This window comes from Schistocerca nitens, chromosome 2 (genome assembly GCF_023898315.1).
Source record: "Schistocerca nitens isolate TAMUIC-IGC-003100 chromosome 2, iqSchNite1.1, whole genome shotgun sequence".
Taxonomy (NCBI): Eukaryota; Metazoa; Arthropoda; class Insecta; order Orthoptera; family Acrididae; genus Schistocerca; species Schistocerca nitens.
Genome location: NC_064615.1, coordinates 974655994 through 974671275, shown reverse-complemented (window position 1 = coordinate 974671275; position 15282 = coordinate 974655994). Strand labels below are relative to the sequence as shown.

Below are 15282 nucleotides of genomic sequence, written 5' to 3'. Positions count from 1 at the left end.
GGACTGATAAGATAAGGAATGACGAGTTTCTGCGTAGAATCGGAGAGGAAAGGAACATGTGGAAAACACTGATAAGGAAAAAGGACAGTTCTGTTACGACATGAGGGAATGACTTGCATGGTACTAGAGGACGCTGTAGAGAGCAAAATCTGTAGAAGAAGACAGAGATTGGAATACATCCAGCAAATAATTGACGATGTAGGTTGCAAGTGTTACTCACTGATGGTGAAGTTGACATAGTAGAGGAATTCGTGGCGGGCCGCATCAGAAGACTGACGAGTCAAAAAAAAGCACATTTTTTCTGAAACTGTTATCAACTTCATTTAGGCTCTAAGATTTTTCTTAACTTTGTGTTTTCGATAGCGTTATGTAAAAGAGTTCATTTCTTTAAACAAAAAAGTTAAATTAATTAAGAATTATCTTGGGTCGCCTTTGAGTAAGGGACGAGTGTCTAATTTAGCAGTTAGTGAACAAAAAAGTGGCTAGCTAAAGATATCGATACTCATGAGACAATTTCAAAATTTGCAGCTCAAAAAGAATAAATAAATTCTAAACTACACTATGTGATCAAAAGTATCCGGACACCTGGCTGAAAATGACTTACAAGTTCGTGGTGCCCTCCATCGGCAACGCTGGAATTCAGTATGGTGTTGTCCCACCCTTAGCCTTGATGACAGCTTCCACTCTACCAGGCACACGTTCAATCACGTGCTGGAAGGTTTCTTGGGGAATGGCAGCCCATTCTTCACGGAGTGCTGCAGTGAGGAGAGGTATCTATGTCGGTCGGTGAGGACTAGCACGAGATCGTCGTTCCAAAACATCCAAAAGATTTCCTATAGGATTCAGGTCACGTCTCTGTGCAGGCCAATCCATTATTGTCATGTAATCACTCCGCCACATGCCGTGCATTACGAACAGGTGCTCGATCGTGTTGAAACATGCAATCTCCATCGCCGAATCGCTATTCAACAGTGGGAAGCAAGAAGGTGCTTAAAACATCAATGTAGACCTGCGCTGTGATAGTGCCACGCAAAACAACAAGGGGTGCAAGCCCCCTCCATGAAAAACACTACCACACCATACCACCACCGCCTCCGAAGTCTACTGGTGACAGTACACACACTGGCAGATGACGTTCACCGGGCATTCGCCATACCCACACCATGTCATCGGAACGCCACATTGTGTACCGTGAATCGTCGCTCCACACAACATTTTTCCACTGTTCAGTGGTCCAATGTTTACGCTCCTGACACCAAGCAAAGTGTCGTTTGGCATTTACCGGCGTGATGTGTGGCATATGAGCAGCCGCTCGACCATGAAATCCAAGTTTTCTCACCTCCTGGCTGTCATAGTACTTGCAGTGGATCCTGATGCAATTTGGAATTCCTGTGTGATGGTCTGGACAGATGTCAGCCTATAACACAATACGACCCTCTTCAACTGTCGGCGGTCTCTGACTATCAACAGACGAGGTCGGCCTGTACGCTTTTGTGCTGTGCGTGTCCCTTCACGTTTCTACTTCACTATCACATCGGAATCAGTGGACATAGGGATGTTTAGGAGTGTGGAAATTTCGCTTACAGACGTGACACGAATGACCCCTGATCATTCTGCTCTCTCACGATGTCTAATATTAGACTGCTGAGGTCGCTGATACGGAGTACCTGGCAGTACGTGGCAGTAAAATGCACCTAATATGAAAAAAGTATGTTTCTGGGCGTGTCTGGATACTTTTGATCACATAGTATACGTACTAGTCACCTGTTGACGAAAAAAAATATTCGGTTATTTGTTCTGCTTTCTTAAGAATCAGTTAGCTGTGTGTGTGTTTTTTAATGCGCTTTACTTATTCGTTTTCATCCAGTAGTTAATATCATACTTTGATTACATAACCACGCATATGAAAAATCCCTCCATGAAAATGTTGCATTTAATGCTTTTGTGGGGTTCGCAATTTGGGAAAGGGGGGGGAGTGACAAATTAAATCGGGTACCAAACTACCTAGCAACGTCACTGTGTAAACGTCAAAAAAATGGTTCAAATGGCTCTGAGCACTATGGGACTCAACATCTTACAAGGGAACCTCCCCATCGCACCCCCCTCAGATTTAGTTATAAGTTGGCACAGTGGATAGGCCTTGAAAAACTGAACACTGATCGATCGAGAAAACAGGAAGAAGTTGTGTGGAACTATGAAAAAATAAGCAAAATACACAAACTGAGTAGTCCATGTGCAAAATATGCAATATCAAGGAAATTGCGAGCTCAGGAGCGCCGTGGTCCCGTGGTTAGCGTAACGAGCTCCGGAATGAGAGGTCCTTGGTTCAAGTCTTCCCTCGAATGAAAAATTTAACTTTTTGTTTTCAGTTTATGTGACAAACTCTTATGTTTTCATCACTTTTTTGGGAGTGATTATCACATCCACAAGAAAACCTAAATCGGGCAAGGTAGAAGAATCATTTTACCCATTCGCCAAGTGTACTAGTTAGGTGGGTCGACAACATATTCCTGTCATGTGACGCACATGCTGTCACCAGTGTCGTATAGAATATATCAGACGTGTTTTCCTATGGAGGAATCGGTTGACCTATGACCTTCCGATCATTTCGGTTCCCATTGGAGAGGCACGTCCTTTCGTCAACTAATCGCACGGTTTTACGGTGCGGTCGCAAAATACAGACACTAAACTTATTACAGTGAACAGAGACGTCAATGAACGAACGGACAGATCATAACTTTGCGAAAATAAAGAAAGTAAAAGTTTCAGTCGAGGGTAGATTTGAACCAAAGACATCTCGTTCCGCAGCTGCTCACGCTAACCACGGGACCACGGCGCTCCTGAGCTCAGATTTTCCTTAATATTGCCTATCTTAAGCATGAACTACTCAGTATGTATATTTTGTTTATTTTTTCATAGTTCCACAGAACTTCTTCCTGTTTTCTCGATTGATCTGTGTTCAGTTTTTCAAGGCCTATCCACTGTGCCAACTTATAACTAAATCTGAGGGGGGTGCGATGGGGATGTTCCCTTGTTAGGTCGTAAGTCCCCTAGAACTTAGAACTACTTAAACCTAACTAACCTAAGGACATCACACACACCCATGCCCGAGGCAGGATTCGAACCTGCGACCGTAGCAGCCCCGCGGTTCCGGACTGCAGCGCCAGAACCGCGCGGCCACCGCGGCCGGCGTGTAAACGTCAGTCTGAACCAGAGTAAAATGTAGGATGTGTAGGTAACCAAACAGGGAATTCTTTGTACAGTTCTACAGAAGTTCGAAATTGATCGCAGCAATTATAGCCAAGACATTCAATAACATTTAAATAGTTCATCGATCTTATTTTTACGCGTGTGTAATATGTTTTAGAAGCTTTATAAAGTGAATGACAAGTTCATTCGCAGAAATAAAGTTTATTAATTTTAGCTCAGTATATCTTCACTCATTGTCATAACAGCCCAGCGATGACAGATTTTGGGTTATTTATTATCGTTAGAGATTTAGCTTTCGTACGTATGCGAATTTGTTGTCTCACTTCATTTTCTTTGTACGCGCGAGTAACTCCTAGATCTTGCACTTTTCTGCAGAGAGACTTTTTCGTGTATAAATAACATCCACGCACTTCGGCTGTCGGTAGTACAACTTCTGTCTCAGCAATGGCCGCTGATTCTAAATCTGCTGTCATTCCATTCTGAAATATTTTTCTCCAAATTTCGGAAAAAACGGATGTAAGTCTTTTTTCTTTTGCTGGGCAATAATGCAAAGGCAACTGAATATATGTTTCTCTCATTAATTGTACTCCCAAAGTCGGCTTGAATGGTGTATATTTGAGGAAACTGTTTGCCTTAGCACTTCAACGCACCATTAATGAAGAAGTTTTGTTTACTTCTTAGAGCCTCTCTCTCTGCTCGTCCGCTATAAACTGTTATCCTGTCTTCTAATATGTCGTCGCTTAACAGAAAACTGCTGCCATCATTCATAGCTGGCAACTCTGCCTTGAGGTCCATTTCTTCTCTTGTCTGCGGATCTCTCTCATTTTCATGCGATTTTTCCTGCTGGTAGTACAAAATTCTCTTAGTTGCTTGCTGCTTTGGCATTCCAATGACAAAATCATATCCTCGATTATGCAGGAAAACCAGCTGCTATGAATATACAGGGTGTTTCAAAAAGAACATATAACAAAGTATTATTTTGTCCATACTATCGATCGCTGCGCCTCGGCTCGGCTATTGGAGAAACGAATACAAAGTCTATATTAATAGCGTCTAGATGTCAGTTGTCTTCCGTTTGACTCGGTAACCGTCATATGTTTAAAATGGCTACTTCGCAGCAGAAATCATTTTGTGTTCTCGAGTTTTGCGAAGTGCAATTCCGTGATTACAGCGCAAAGACGTTTCAGGTTGAGGTAACAAATTGATCCTCCGAATGGGAGGAACATTCGCAGATTGTATCGACAGTTTGTAATACAGGATGTGTATGTAAAGGAAAGAGGACTGGCCTCCCTCGTGTTCCTGAAGAGAATGTTGCACGAATTCAAACTGCTTTCCAACGTACTCCTTCAAAATCAACTCATCGGCCAGTCGGGAGTTAAAACTGCCGACAACAACAATTTGGTGTGCTTTAGACGTCGGTTTGTTATGCAGCCGTACAAGTTTCAGCTGTTACAAGCTCTGCGACCTGATGACAAACGCAAATGTGTGGCATTTTGTAACGAGATATTTGATGCTATTGACAATGATAACACTTCCACACAACGCATCGTGTTCAGTGATGCAGCGACTTGCCATGTTAGTGGTCAGGTAAACAAACACAATGTTCGAATTTGGGGCCTACAGAACCCACAAGCAGCCACTGAACATGCTATTGACAACGATAACACTTCCGCACAACGCATCGTGTTCAGTGATGCAGCGACTTGCCATCTTAGTGGTCAGGTAAACAAACACAATGTTCGAATTTGGGGCCTACAGAACCCACAAGCAGCCACTGAACATGCTATTGACAATGATAACACTTCCGCACAACGCATCGTGTTCAGTGATGCAGCGACTTGCCATCTTAGTGGTCAGGTAAACAAACACAATGTTCGAATTTGGGGCCTACAGAACCCACAAGCGGCCACTGAACATGCTATTGACAATGATAACACTTCCGCACAACGCATCGTGTTCAGTCATGCAGCGACTTGCCATCTTAGTGGTCAGGTAAACAAACACAATGTTCGAATTTGGGGCCTACAGAACCGACAAGCAGCCACTGAACATTCTATTGACAATGATAACACTTCCGCACAACGCATCGTGTTCAGTGATGCAGCGACTTGCCATCTTAGTGGTCAGGTAAACAAACACAATGTTCGAATTTGGGGCCTACAGAACCCACAAGCAGCCACTGAACATGCTACTGACAATGATAACACTTCCGCACAACGCATCGTGTTCAGTGATGGAGCGACTTGCCATCTTAGTGGTCAGGTAAACAAACACAATGTTCGAATTTGGGGCCTACAGAACTCACAAGCAGCCACTGAACATGTACGAGATTAGCCCAAAGTCAATGCGTTTTGTGCGATATTCCGATCATCTGTTTAAGTCCTATTCTTCTTTGATGGAAACACGGTTAATAGCAGTATCTCGCTATGTTACAAAACTGGTTATTTCCGAGGCTGCACTAAGACAACTTCATTTTTCAACAAAACGGGGCACCCCCTCACTGGAGTGGCCAAGCGCGTGAATATCTGAATGAAACTGTACCGAATCGTTGCACTGGTCGTCAAGAAGCTGGCGACTTAGCATGTCTCAGCTGGGCTCCACGGCCACCGGATTTGACACCCTCTGACTTCTTCCTGTGGCGTTTCGTTGAAGACAACGCTTATGTACCGCCACTCCCACAGAATGTGGGAGAGTTGAAGAACCGGATCCGTACTGCCATCAGTGACGAAGGACATGCTTGCCCGAGTATGGGAGGAATTTGAGTATCGATGTGATATTGTTCGTGTCGCTGATGGAGGACATATCGAACATTTGTAATCTGAACTTGAGAGATTCGTAAACATGTGTGTGAAGTTTCATATTCGTATATCTTTAAGTTTAATAAATATATGCATTCGAAATACGTATATCCTTTTTGAAACACCCTGTATTTTGGAAATAGAAGTCTCTTCCTCACGTGCCCTGTTCCTTGCCTGGTTCAAGTCTTCCTAACCTTCAACCGAGCGTCATCCCGAGCTCCACATTATGGTTGAGAGAAAAAAGCACCGTCGAATCCTTAGTTTTAAGCATTCCTCGGCAATGGTTTGCTTTCTGTCTTGAACAGCGCCACACCACAGTCGCTTCTTCTTTCCTTCTCTTCCTATGTAAGAATAATCTTCATAGTGCCAACACAGCTTACCGCGAATGCTCGTTAAACTTCATTATCTGAACTATTGCGTCAGAAATACACAAGTCCCACGATGTCAACTCTAGAGCACCTAGAGCGGCACTACGGCTGTTTTTTCAGACAGTCGGCTACGGTGAAGATGAGGTCTATAGGGGCGCAGTTCGGCTGTATCTAGGGAGCAGACAGTTTAGAATAATTACAATCGTCTGGGCGCAGCGGTAAGTCGTGACACAAAGAGAGCACGTATTGGGCGCAGATTTTACAGATTTATGGTTGGGCACAAATTTCACCGGGAGCAGTTTTCATGGATTCGGTACCACTAGCAGTGAAGGGGAGGGGGGATCACGGAACAATGCACTCGTGGTAATGGAGGATCTGATTTCCAAAAGGGCAATCGTGAAATTCGAGCCAAGGGTGGAAGTATTTCCGAAACGTATAAGTTTGTAAAATGTTCATTTGCCGTCGTGGTTGAAGTATAGCGTGCATAACAAAAGGGTGCTATCCAAAATCGAACCTGAGGCACTACGGTTCACCACAGACCGTGGGATGACAGGGTTGAACGACGGCTGCGGAGGTGTGTACGGGCTGACAGACCTGCAACTCTTGAGAAACTGACCGCACAGATGAACCAAAGGACTACCAACAGTGTGTCCCCAACGACAGAGCGTTGCTGCGTATGGGCCTCCGATGTAGGCGCCTGTCTATGCACCCAAGCTAACTGGTGTTCATCGTCAACGAAGCTTGGAATTTGTGGAATTTGCACGCTGCTGCCGCAGCTGGACGTTCACTGAGTGCCGACAGGTCTCGTTTACGGATGAATCACGGTTTATGCTCCATCGGACGGATGGCCCTCGGCGTGTATGACGTAACTCGTCTGAAAGCAAACAAGGAAAGAGAGTCATGTTCTGGGGAATGTTTCCGTGGCATTGTCTGGGTGATCTCGTTATTCTGAAAGGCACAATAGATCAACACAATTGTGCATCTATCCTTGAGAGCCATGTCCATCCCTACATGCAGTTTGTTACTCCTCAGCACGATGACATTTACCAGCAGGACAATGCAACGTGTCACACAGCTTGCAGAGCATCACGATGAGTTTGCCGTACTCCCCTAGCCACAAAACTCCCAGTTTTTAAACCGAATTGAGAATCTGTGGGACCAGCTTGGCTCGGGCTTTTGATTAAAGTGTTTGGGTTCTATATTCGCCTATCTGGTTGTTATATCCATTCATCAATATTTTATTCCTGAATTACTCATCTTTTTCTACTGTAGCAAATATATGTTTCATGTTGCTAGTGAAGTTTTCCGACAAGCACAGAAATAAATTTTCTTTTCTTAATCCGAAAATAATTCTTTTGTAGTTCTTGTGAATTCAATAGTGATTCTGTTTGTCTTTTAAGATTTTTTCCTTGATTCCACATATAAAATATGATTTGGCCTGTTCATTTAAATTCAGAATGCTGTTTCGTCTATATGAAGATTATTAGAGACGGTCCACAAGCTCGAATAGGTGGAGGAGCGTGATAGGAATGCCCTTTTGAAAGTAACAATCCGCGCACTGGCCCTAGCCCATGTAGGGAAACCAAGGAAAACATAATAAGGTAAATTCATTAGGAATTAGTAGTAGTAACCATACTAATTCAGTCTCATCATTTCAGCGTCTGAGAGAACAAAATTAGGGGTTTTACGAAGAGTACCTCATTACAAAATCTGAAGGGAAAGAAAGTAGCAACTGAAACCTTCGTCTTCTGCAGTTACACACACTTGACAATTTGTGGAAGGATTTGTAAGTTATTCTAAATAAAATTGCTTTCTTAAAGTACAGCAAAAATCCATTCAGCCTCACGCCGATACTTTTTCAGTTGGAGAAAGTCTGGAGTTATGGCTGCTGTAGTTTGTATACTTTGCTCCAGGAAAACAGCTTCGCAACCAACATTACTTGCTGGGATTGTCTGTCTTTGTATTCAGATACCCCGCCACAGAGATAATAAATTCTCGCTTCTCTTTACTTAGATTGTAGTACAGATAGCTGCATCAGGAGAAAAGCTACTTATTCTCTTGTCTGTTCATCCAGTACTCATAAACTTTTTACACAATGCGTACTTAATGCAATCAAAGAACAAGTCGATGAGATCTTTGAAAATCTCATTATTAGTAATTTTTGTACATCTAGAATCAGCGGTCAAAGGGCAACGTGTTTCAACACAATAACAAGTCAATACATAAGATGATTTGCGTTTCAGTTAGGAGCAACAGTTACGCGATGGCTACCTTTGTGCTTGGCTTCTGCTTTCGCGGAAGCATAAAGCACAGGTTAAGTTGCTGCACCGAGGTAGGCAGGCGTGGCTTGTTCCCCTAGCTCGGCTCCTCATCTCGTGGCAGTCTGTGCGGGGATCTCACTTGCTTCCTCTGCTGCCTCTAAGTCCTTCTGGCAATCAGTCAACTTTCAGTTTACTCACTTTTAATTTGTACATCCGTTTCATCCCACAAGAAATCGTCTGAAAGCCGGTACACGTTGTGTTAACGTAAGGTTCCTATGATCTTGCCTTCGTGGGGAACACAGTAATACAGAATTTTTTGTTCATTGATTTTACACAATCAGATTACGGATTTTTAGCCATTCTCAAGTGCATGTTGAAACGTTAAAATATGTCACAGACTGGTCAGTCATATTTTAACACTTCAATATGCTCTTGAGAATGGCTGTAGCCGAAATCACGATCGTGTAAAATAAAAAAACAGTCAAATTGCAGAAATTTATTTCAAAAATAAATTTTCTATGTTTTTTCAAATCTTTACCAGCGAGTGGTGTATATTAGATACCTTGAACACGTTATTTGCCTTTCCGTAAATGTCTTACTAAATGTACGTTGCAATACTTGGATCAGAGAAGAGACTATATGTATCAGTAATTTATGACCAGGAATTATTGTTGTGGGTCGTGTAGGAGCGGCTATGGAACAAAGCAGTCTACATCTATACACCGCAAGCCATTTAAGGTATGTAGCGGAGGGGACTTCTGGTCCTTCTGACATTTGTCCTCTTCCCTATTCCGTTCGCGAACAATGCATGTCGAGAAAACCTACCGTCAAACATTCGGATGAGCTGTAGTTTCTCACATTTTCTCGTCGTTCTCATTTCGCGAGATGTATATGTGAGGAAGTGGTATCTTACTTGACTTTTCTTGGAATGTACGCTCTCGGAATTTCAACCACTCTCTTGAAGTGCCTGCCAATAGCATCTCCTGTCTCTCTTCTATAAATCCAACGGGGTAAGTTTCCCAAACGGATGAACACTGTTCAAGATAGGTCTTAAAATTGTTTTGTAAGCATTTCTTTCGTGTATGAATTAGATTTACTTAAAAAATTTCCAGTGAGTCTCAACTTTGCATCTACTTTTCCTACATTGAATTTCAAGTGATCACTTCGCTTTTTGGTCGTCCGGACGGCTTCTCCTGGTACTTAACGACTAATATTGTTTCCAGTGGTTTAGCGCCAATAGCGCAATCAACATGATTGGATTTCCATGCCCAGCATGTTACATTAATCAGCGTTCAGCGTCAATCGCTAGTCCCTGCACCAAAGAAAAGACTCTCCACAACCGTTCTTGCATTCCGCTAAAGGCTTGTGATGCTGCAGACTTCTTATAGAGAACAGCATTATCTTCAAAGAGGCTCACAGAGCATCCGAAGATGTGAACCCGAAAGTTATTTCCCGTTTTACATATACACACTGAAGTGACGAATGAAAATGTGTACCAAGGCCGGGATTCGAACCCAGGTCTCCTGCTCACGAGGCAGATACGCCAACCACTACCCCAACCCCCAAACCTGGCACCGAGGATTTGGCAAATGCATAGACTACTCCACACACCTCTCTCCTCTATACAAAATTCCATTCCGCTGGAAGGCCTCTGCAATGCTGCTTCAGTTTAGGGGGAATACCAACTGGGCTGAGGCGTGAATAGGAATTTATACTGAAGAAAGAGGAGTGATAGGGAAGTCCATACGGTTGTGCGAAGCATTGTACCAGGGTGGTGTAGTGGCTAACGCATCTGCCTACTGAGTAGGGGACCTGGGTTCGAGTCCCGGCCTTGGTTTAAGTCTTCATTTGCAACTTCAGTCTTTATACATACATCATAGATGTCTGAGACTTAAAAAGATCTCTGGAAGCATAGTCTCATTTGATTAAAGCACCTAAGCCTGGGTTTCAGGCAAGATCCCCAGTTCGTTCTATGCTGAGATGTTATTCCTAGTAAAGTTGGCGAGCCTCTGTTGTGCTGATCGAGTTTTGGTGAATAGCAACTGGGCTGAGGCGTGAGTTGGAATTTAGATTTAGATGGGCTTTGTGCGGCACCACCGTGGCGTAGTGGTTAGTGCATTTGCCTAGTGAGCAGAAGACACGAGTTCGATTCCATCTATACATCGTAGATGTTTGAGACTTGAAAAGGTCTCTGGAACCATAGTTTCATTTGCTTGCCTGTCTTGTTTCAGTATTGACACTGTACATCAGCATAGTGTTCTGAGAGCCGTATATAGTAACTTGCTGAAAACGTTATTCATTTAATTGTGACTTTGATTACCGGTCCTGACCATGACTAGAAGATTGCGTAGAAAGAGTTGAGATAATACAAACTTTACATTAGGCTAAGTTTTTAGTGAGACACTATACATTGAAGTTTATCGAACATATAGAAAATAAATATAGCGAATTTCAGTTTTAAGAGGGACGAAAGTGACAGTAAATGTAAATTGAGTAACAAACACAAAACTCCTAGGAATGTATATTGATTCTCCGTTGGAGTGGTTGCAAACAGAATGTCATCAGCATGTCATGTCCATAAAGCCCTGTCATCAGTGGGTATCAGCCAGTATCTTTTAGTTACATACTATTTACATGTTAGCTCAAACTTTCTGTGAAGCAAGTACACAAAATACAGATGCAGTTTTAAAATTACATCAGAGATCCATAAGAATAATCAACAAAATAGTAGTAGAGTTCATCGTACAGACCTGTTCAGAAGGTTGGGGATTTTTGCGATACCATGTGAGTACCTTCACCATTCAGTTATGCACATAAAAAATGACATTTATAAGTATTGCACAAACAGCACTGCCCATGGTCCTTGGTCAAGATTTAGAGAAAACTTACATTTACCTAGAAAGAATAAACATAAATATCAAATTAGCATTTTCGACAGATGAATCAAGTTGTGCAATAAATTGCCCAAGGAGGTTAAACTGATACTAAAACAAATTCATTTAAGAAGTGAAAAAGTATCTGTTAAGGAATAAATAATATAAGTGAAGGATTAATTTCCTACAAGAAGTGTTCAATAAGTAATGTAAAAATTTGTTTTCTGGAAGCAGGTTGGTTTTATTCAGGATTCCATTACACCATGTTATTCACCACCCTCTTGGCAACAAAACCCTATGTTTTAACATGTCCGTTGAATGGGACAGCCTGCGCCACCTTGCTGGGAGGGCCTGTATACCCATATGGTACCATTCTACTGGTCGATCTCGGAGCCAACGACTTGCCGCATCGATAACCTCGCCGTCATCCACGTATTGCTTTCCGCGAAGAGCATCCTTCATTGGGCCAAACAAATGTCTGTCAGAAGTTGCGAAATCTGGAATGTGTGGTGGATGGGGAAGAACAGTCCGGTGAAGTTTTGTGAATTCCTCTCGAGTGCGCAGACTTGCGTGAGGCCTTTCTTTGTCATGGAGAAGGAGAAGTTCGTTTGCGTTTTTGTGGAGAGTTTCTTGATGGCAGCACAGTACACTTCAGAGCTGATCGTTGCACCATGAAGGAAGACATGAGGCAGAATAGCCCCTTCAGAGCCCACAACAGTGTCGCCGTGACTTTACCGGCTGCGGGTGCAGCTTCGAACATTTTCCTCAGAGAGGAAGTGGTACGGCACCACTGCATCGGTTTTGGTTCGAAGTGATGAAGCCATGTTTCATCGCCTGTGATGATGTTCGAGAAAAGATTCTTACTGTCAGCCTCGTAATGTGCAAGCAGTTCCGCACAGATGATCCTTCTTTATGGTCTTCTGTTAGCCGGCTAGGAACCCAGCACAGGTACACGCCTTTGGGTACCCCCAATTGGTGGACAAGTGTGCCACCAGTACTAACGGAGACGTCCAGTTGTGCAGGGAGGGATCTGATAGTGATCCATCGATCATCCCGAATGAGAGTGTCCGTACGTTCCAACACTGCAGCCGGCATTTGGGAGATTGGATAGGTTTGCACGACCTTGTTGCGATGATGACAGTCACCTCAAACAAGAACTCTCCATGTTTTTGTTCTCTGTCAAATGTCCATATACATTCTGAAATGGCCTATCAATATCTGTAACGCTCTGGTTTTCCACCAAAAGAAACTGCATGGAACGTACCTTCATTACAGACGCAATTTTGCAGACTATCTAAAGCGCCGCCACCTATTTGAACTTCATAAATCTATAGAGGCTATATTTCACGATATCCCACGATAAATTCGGCAATTTTCAACCAAATTGGCCGAGACAAAAAATATGTTGCATTACTTATTGAATTCCCTTCCTAATACAGAGTTCCATTTTGGTAAAAAAGTAATACAAATAAATAATATTAATAATAATAATAATAATTGCACTCACACCCAAACCTCCAGGTGTCAGACACTCAGATCGATGCCAAATGTTGAACATAGACAGAGAATCAACCAAAATACCGATGCAGTTCGTGCTATGGGCTGTCGTCGAATAGGACATACGTAAACAGTAATTAAAAATAACAGCAGGGCTATGGAACACAGGAAAGGCGTATCATAGCGATAGCTTTGTAGATCTCGCGTGCGTTAGTATGTAAGGCGTGAGGTCGTCGTGTCGAAAGTCCCGCGTTCAAGCCCCAGTGATGACAAATTGTTCGAACTGTTGACGCCTGAACTGTTAGAGGGGAGAACATTTTCCTTGCATGAAAAAGGACTTTTCGGAGGTTGTAGCAATGTTCTTTTGACAGTTTGCTTTTGCTTCGTTAGTTGGAAGTAGCAAATCTACAGAGTACATTTGTATACATAAGTCTGGTGTTCTCTCAGACATCTGCAACAGAAGAGACACCACTTGCGATGAAGCAGCTAGTGCGTTTGTAGTCTTATAGAATAAACATAAACAACTGGAACTTATAATAAAGAAACAATCTAATCACACGTGCGGAAGTATTAATAGTCCCACTTAACACTTTCACGCATAATACAGGGTGATTCAAAAAGAATACCACAACTTTAGGAATTTAAAACTCTGCAACGACAAAAGGCAGAGGTAAGCACTATCGGTCGGCGAATTAAGGCAGCTATAAAGTTTCATTTAGTTGTACATTTGTTCGCTTGAGGCGTTGTTGACTAGGCGTCAGCGTCAGTTGATGCTAAGATGGCGACCGCTCAACAGAAAGCTTTTTGTGTTATTGAGTACGCCCGCATCTCGTGGTCGTGCGGTAGCGTTCTCGCTTCCCACGCCCGGGTTCCGGGGTTCGATTCCCGGCGGGGTCAGGGATTTTCTCTGCCTCGTGATGGCTGGGTGTTGTGTGCTGTCCTTAGGTTAGTTAGGTTTAAGTAGTTCTAAGTTCTAGGGGACTGATGACCATAGATGTTAAGTCCCATAGTGCTCACAGCCATTTGAACCATTTTTGTTATTGAGTACGGCAGAAGTGAATCGACGACAGTTGTTCAGCGTGCATTTCGAACGAAGTATGGTGTTAAACCTCCTGATAGGTGGTGTATTAAACGTTGGTATAAACAGTTTACAGAGGATGGGTGTTTGTGCAAAGGGAAAAGTTCTGGACGGCCGAGAACGAGTGATGAAAATGTAGCACGCATCCAGCAAGCATTTGTTCGCAGCCCAGGAAAATCGACTCGCAGAGCTAGCAGAGAGCTGCAAATTCCACAATCAACTGTATGGAGAGTCCTACGAAAAAGGTTAGTTATGAAACCTTATCGTCTGAAATTGGTTCAAGCACTGTCTGCAGCTGATAAGATTAAAAGAATCGATTTCTGTGATTTTATCCTTGCTCAAATGGAAACAGATGAATCTTTCGTTTCAAAGATTGTGTTTAGTGATGAAGCAACTTTCCACACTAACGGGAAAGTCAACCGTCACAATGTCTGTATATGGGGCACTGAGAATCCGCGGGACACAACTCAGTATGAACGTGACTCGCCTAAGGTGAACATTTTCTGTGCCATTTCAGCCAATAAAGTTTTTGGTCCCTTTTTCTTCGAAGGTGCTACTGTAACTGGACTACAGTATCTGGAGATGTTAGAGAATTGGCTGTTCCCTCAGCTCGAACAAGAAGCACAACAATTCATATTTCAGCAGGATGGAGCGCCACCACATTGGCACTTATCTGTCCGTAACTACCTGAACGTCAACTACCCGAGGCGATGGATCGGCCGCCAGGCAGCCCGTGACAGAGCACTTCATCACTGGCCTCCAAGAAGCCCTGATCTTACCCCCTGCGATTTTTTCTTATGGGGGTATGTTAAGGATATGGTGTTTCGGCCACCTCTCCCAACCACCATTGATGATAACGAGAAATAACAGCAGCTTTCCAAACTGTTACGCCTGATATGCTACAGAGAGTGTGGAACGAGTTGGAGTATCGGGTTGATATTGCTCGAGTGTCTGGAGGGGGCCATATTGAACATCTCTGAACTTGTTTTTGAGTGAAAAAAAACCTTTTTAAATACTCTTTGTAATGATGTACAACAGAAGGTTATATTATGTTTCTTTCATTAAATACACATTTTTAAAGTTGTGGTATTCTTTTTGAATCACCCTGTACAGTGAAGAAATTGTCATCATTGGGATATGAACCTAGGATCCTTGTTACGACAATATAACGCTCTACCAACTTCCCCACGGAAGCTA

General features: G+C 43.0%; 1 non-coding gene across 1 annotated transcript; it reads left to right on the top strand.

Annotated features, from left to right (window-relative positions):
• The first annotated feature begins 10402 nt into the window (after nucleotides 1-10402).
• Nucleotides 10403-10474, top strand: Trnas-acu (transfer RNA serine (anticodon ACU)). The gene has a single exon. It is a non-coding gene; the product is annotated as a tRNA-Ser (tRNA).
• The last annotated feature ends 4808 nt before the right edge of the window (nucleotides 10475-15282 follow it).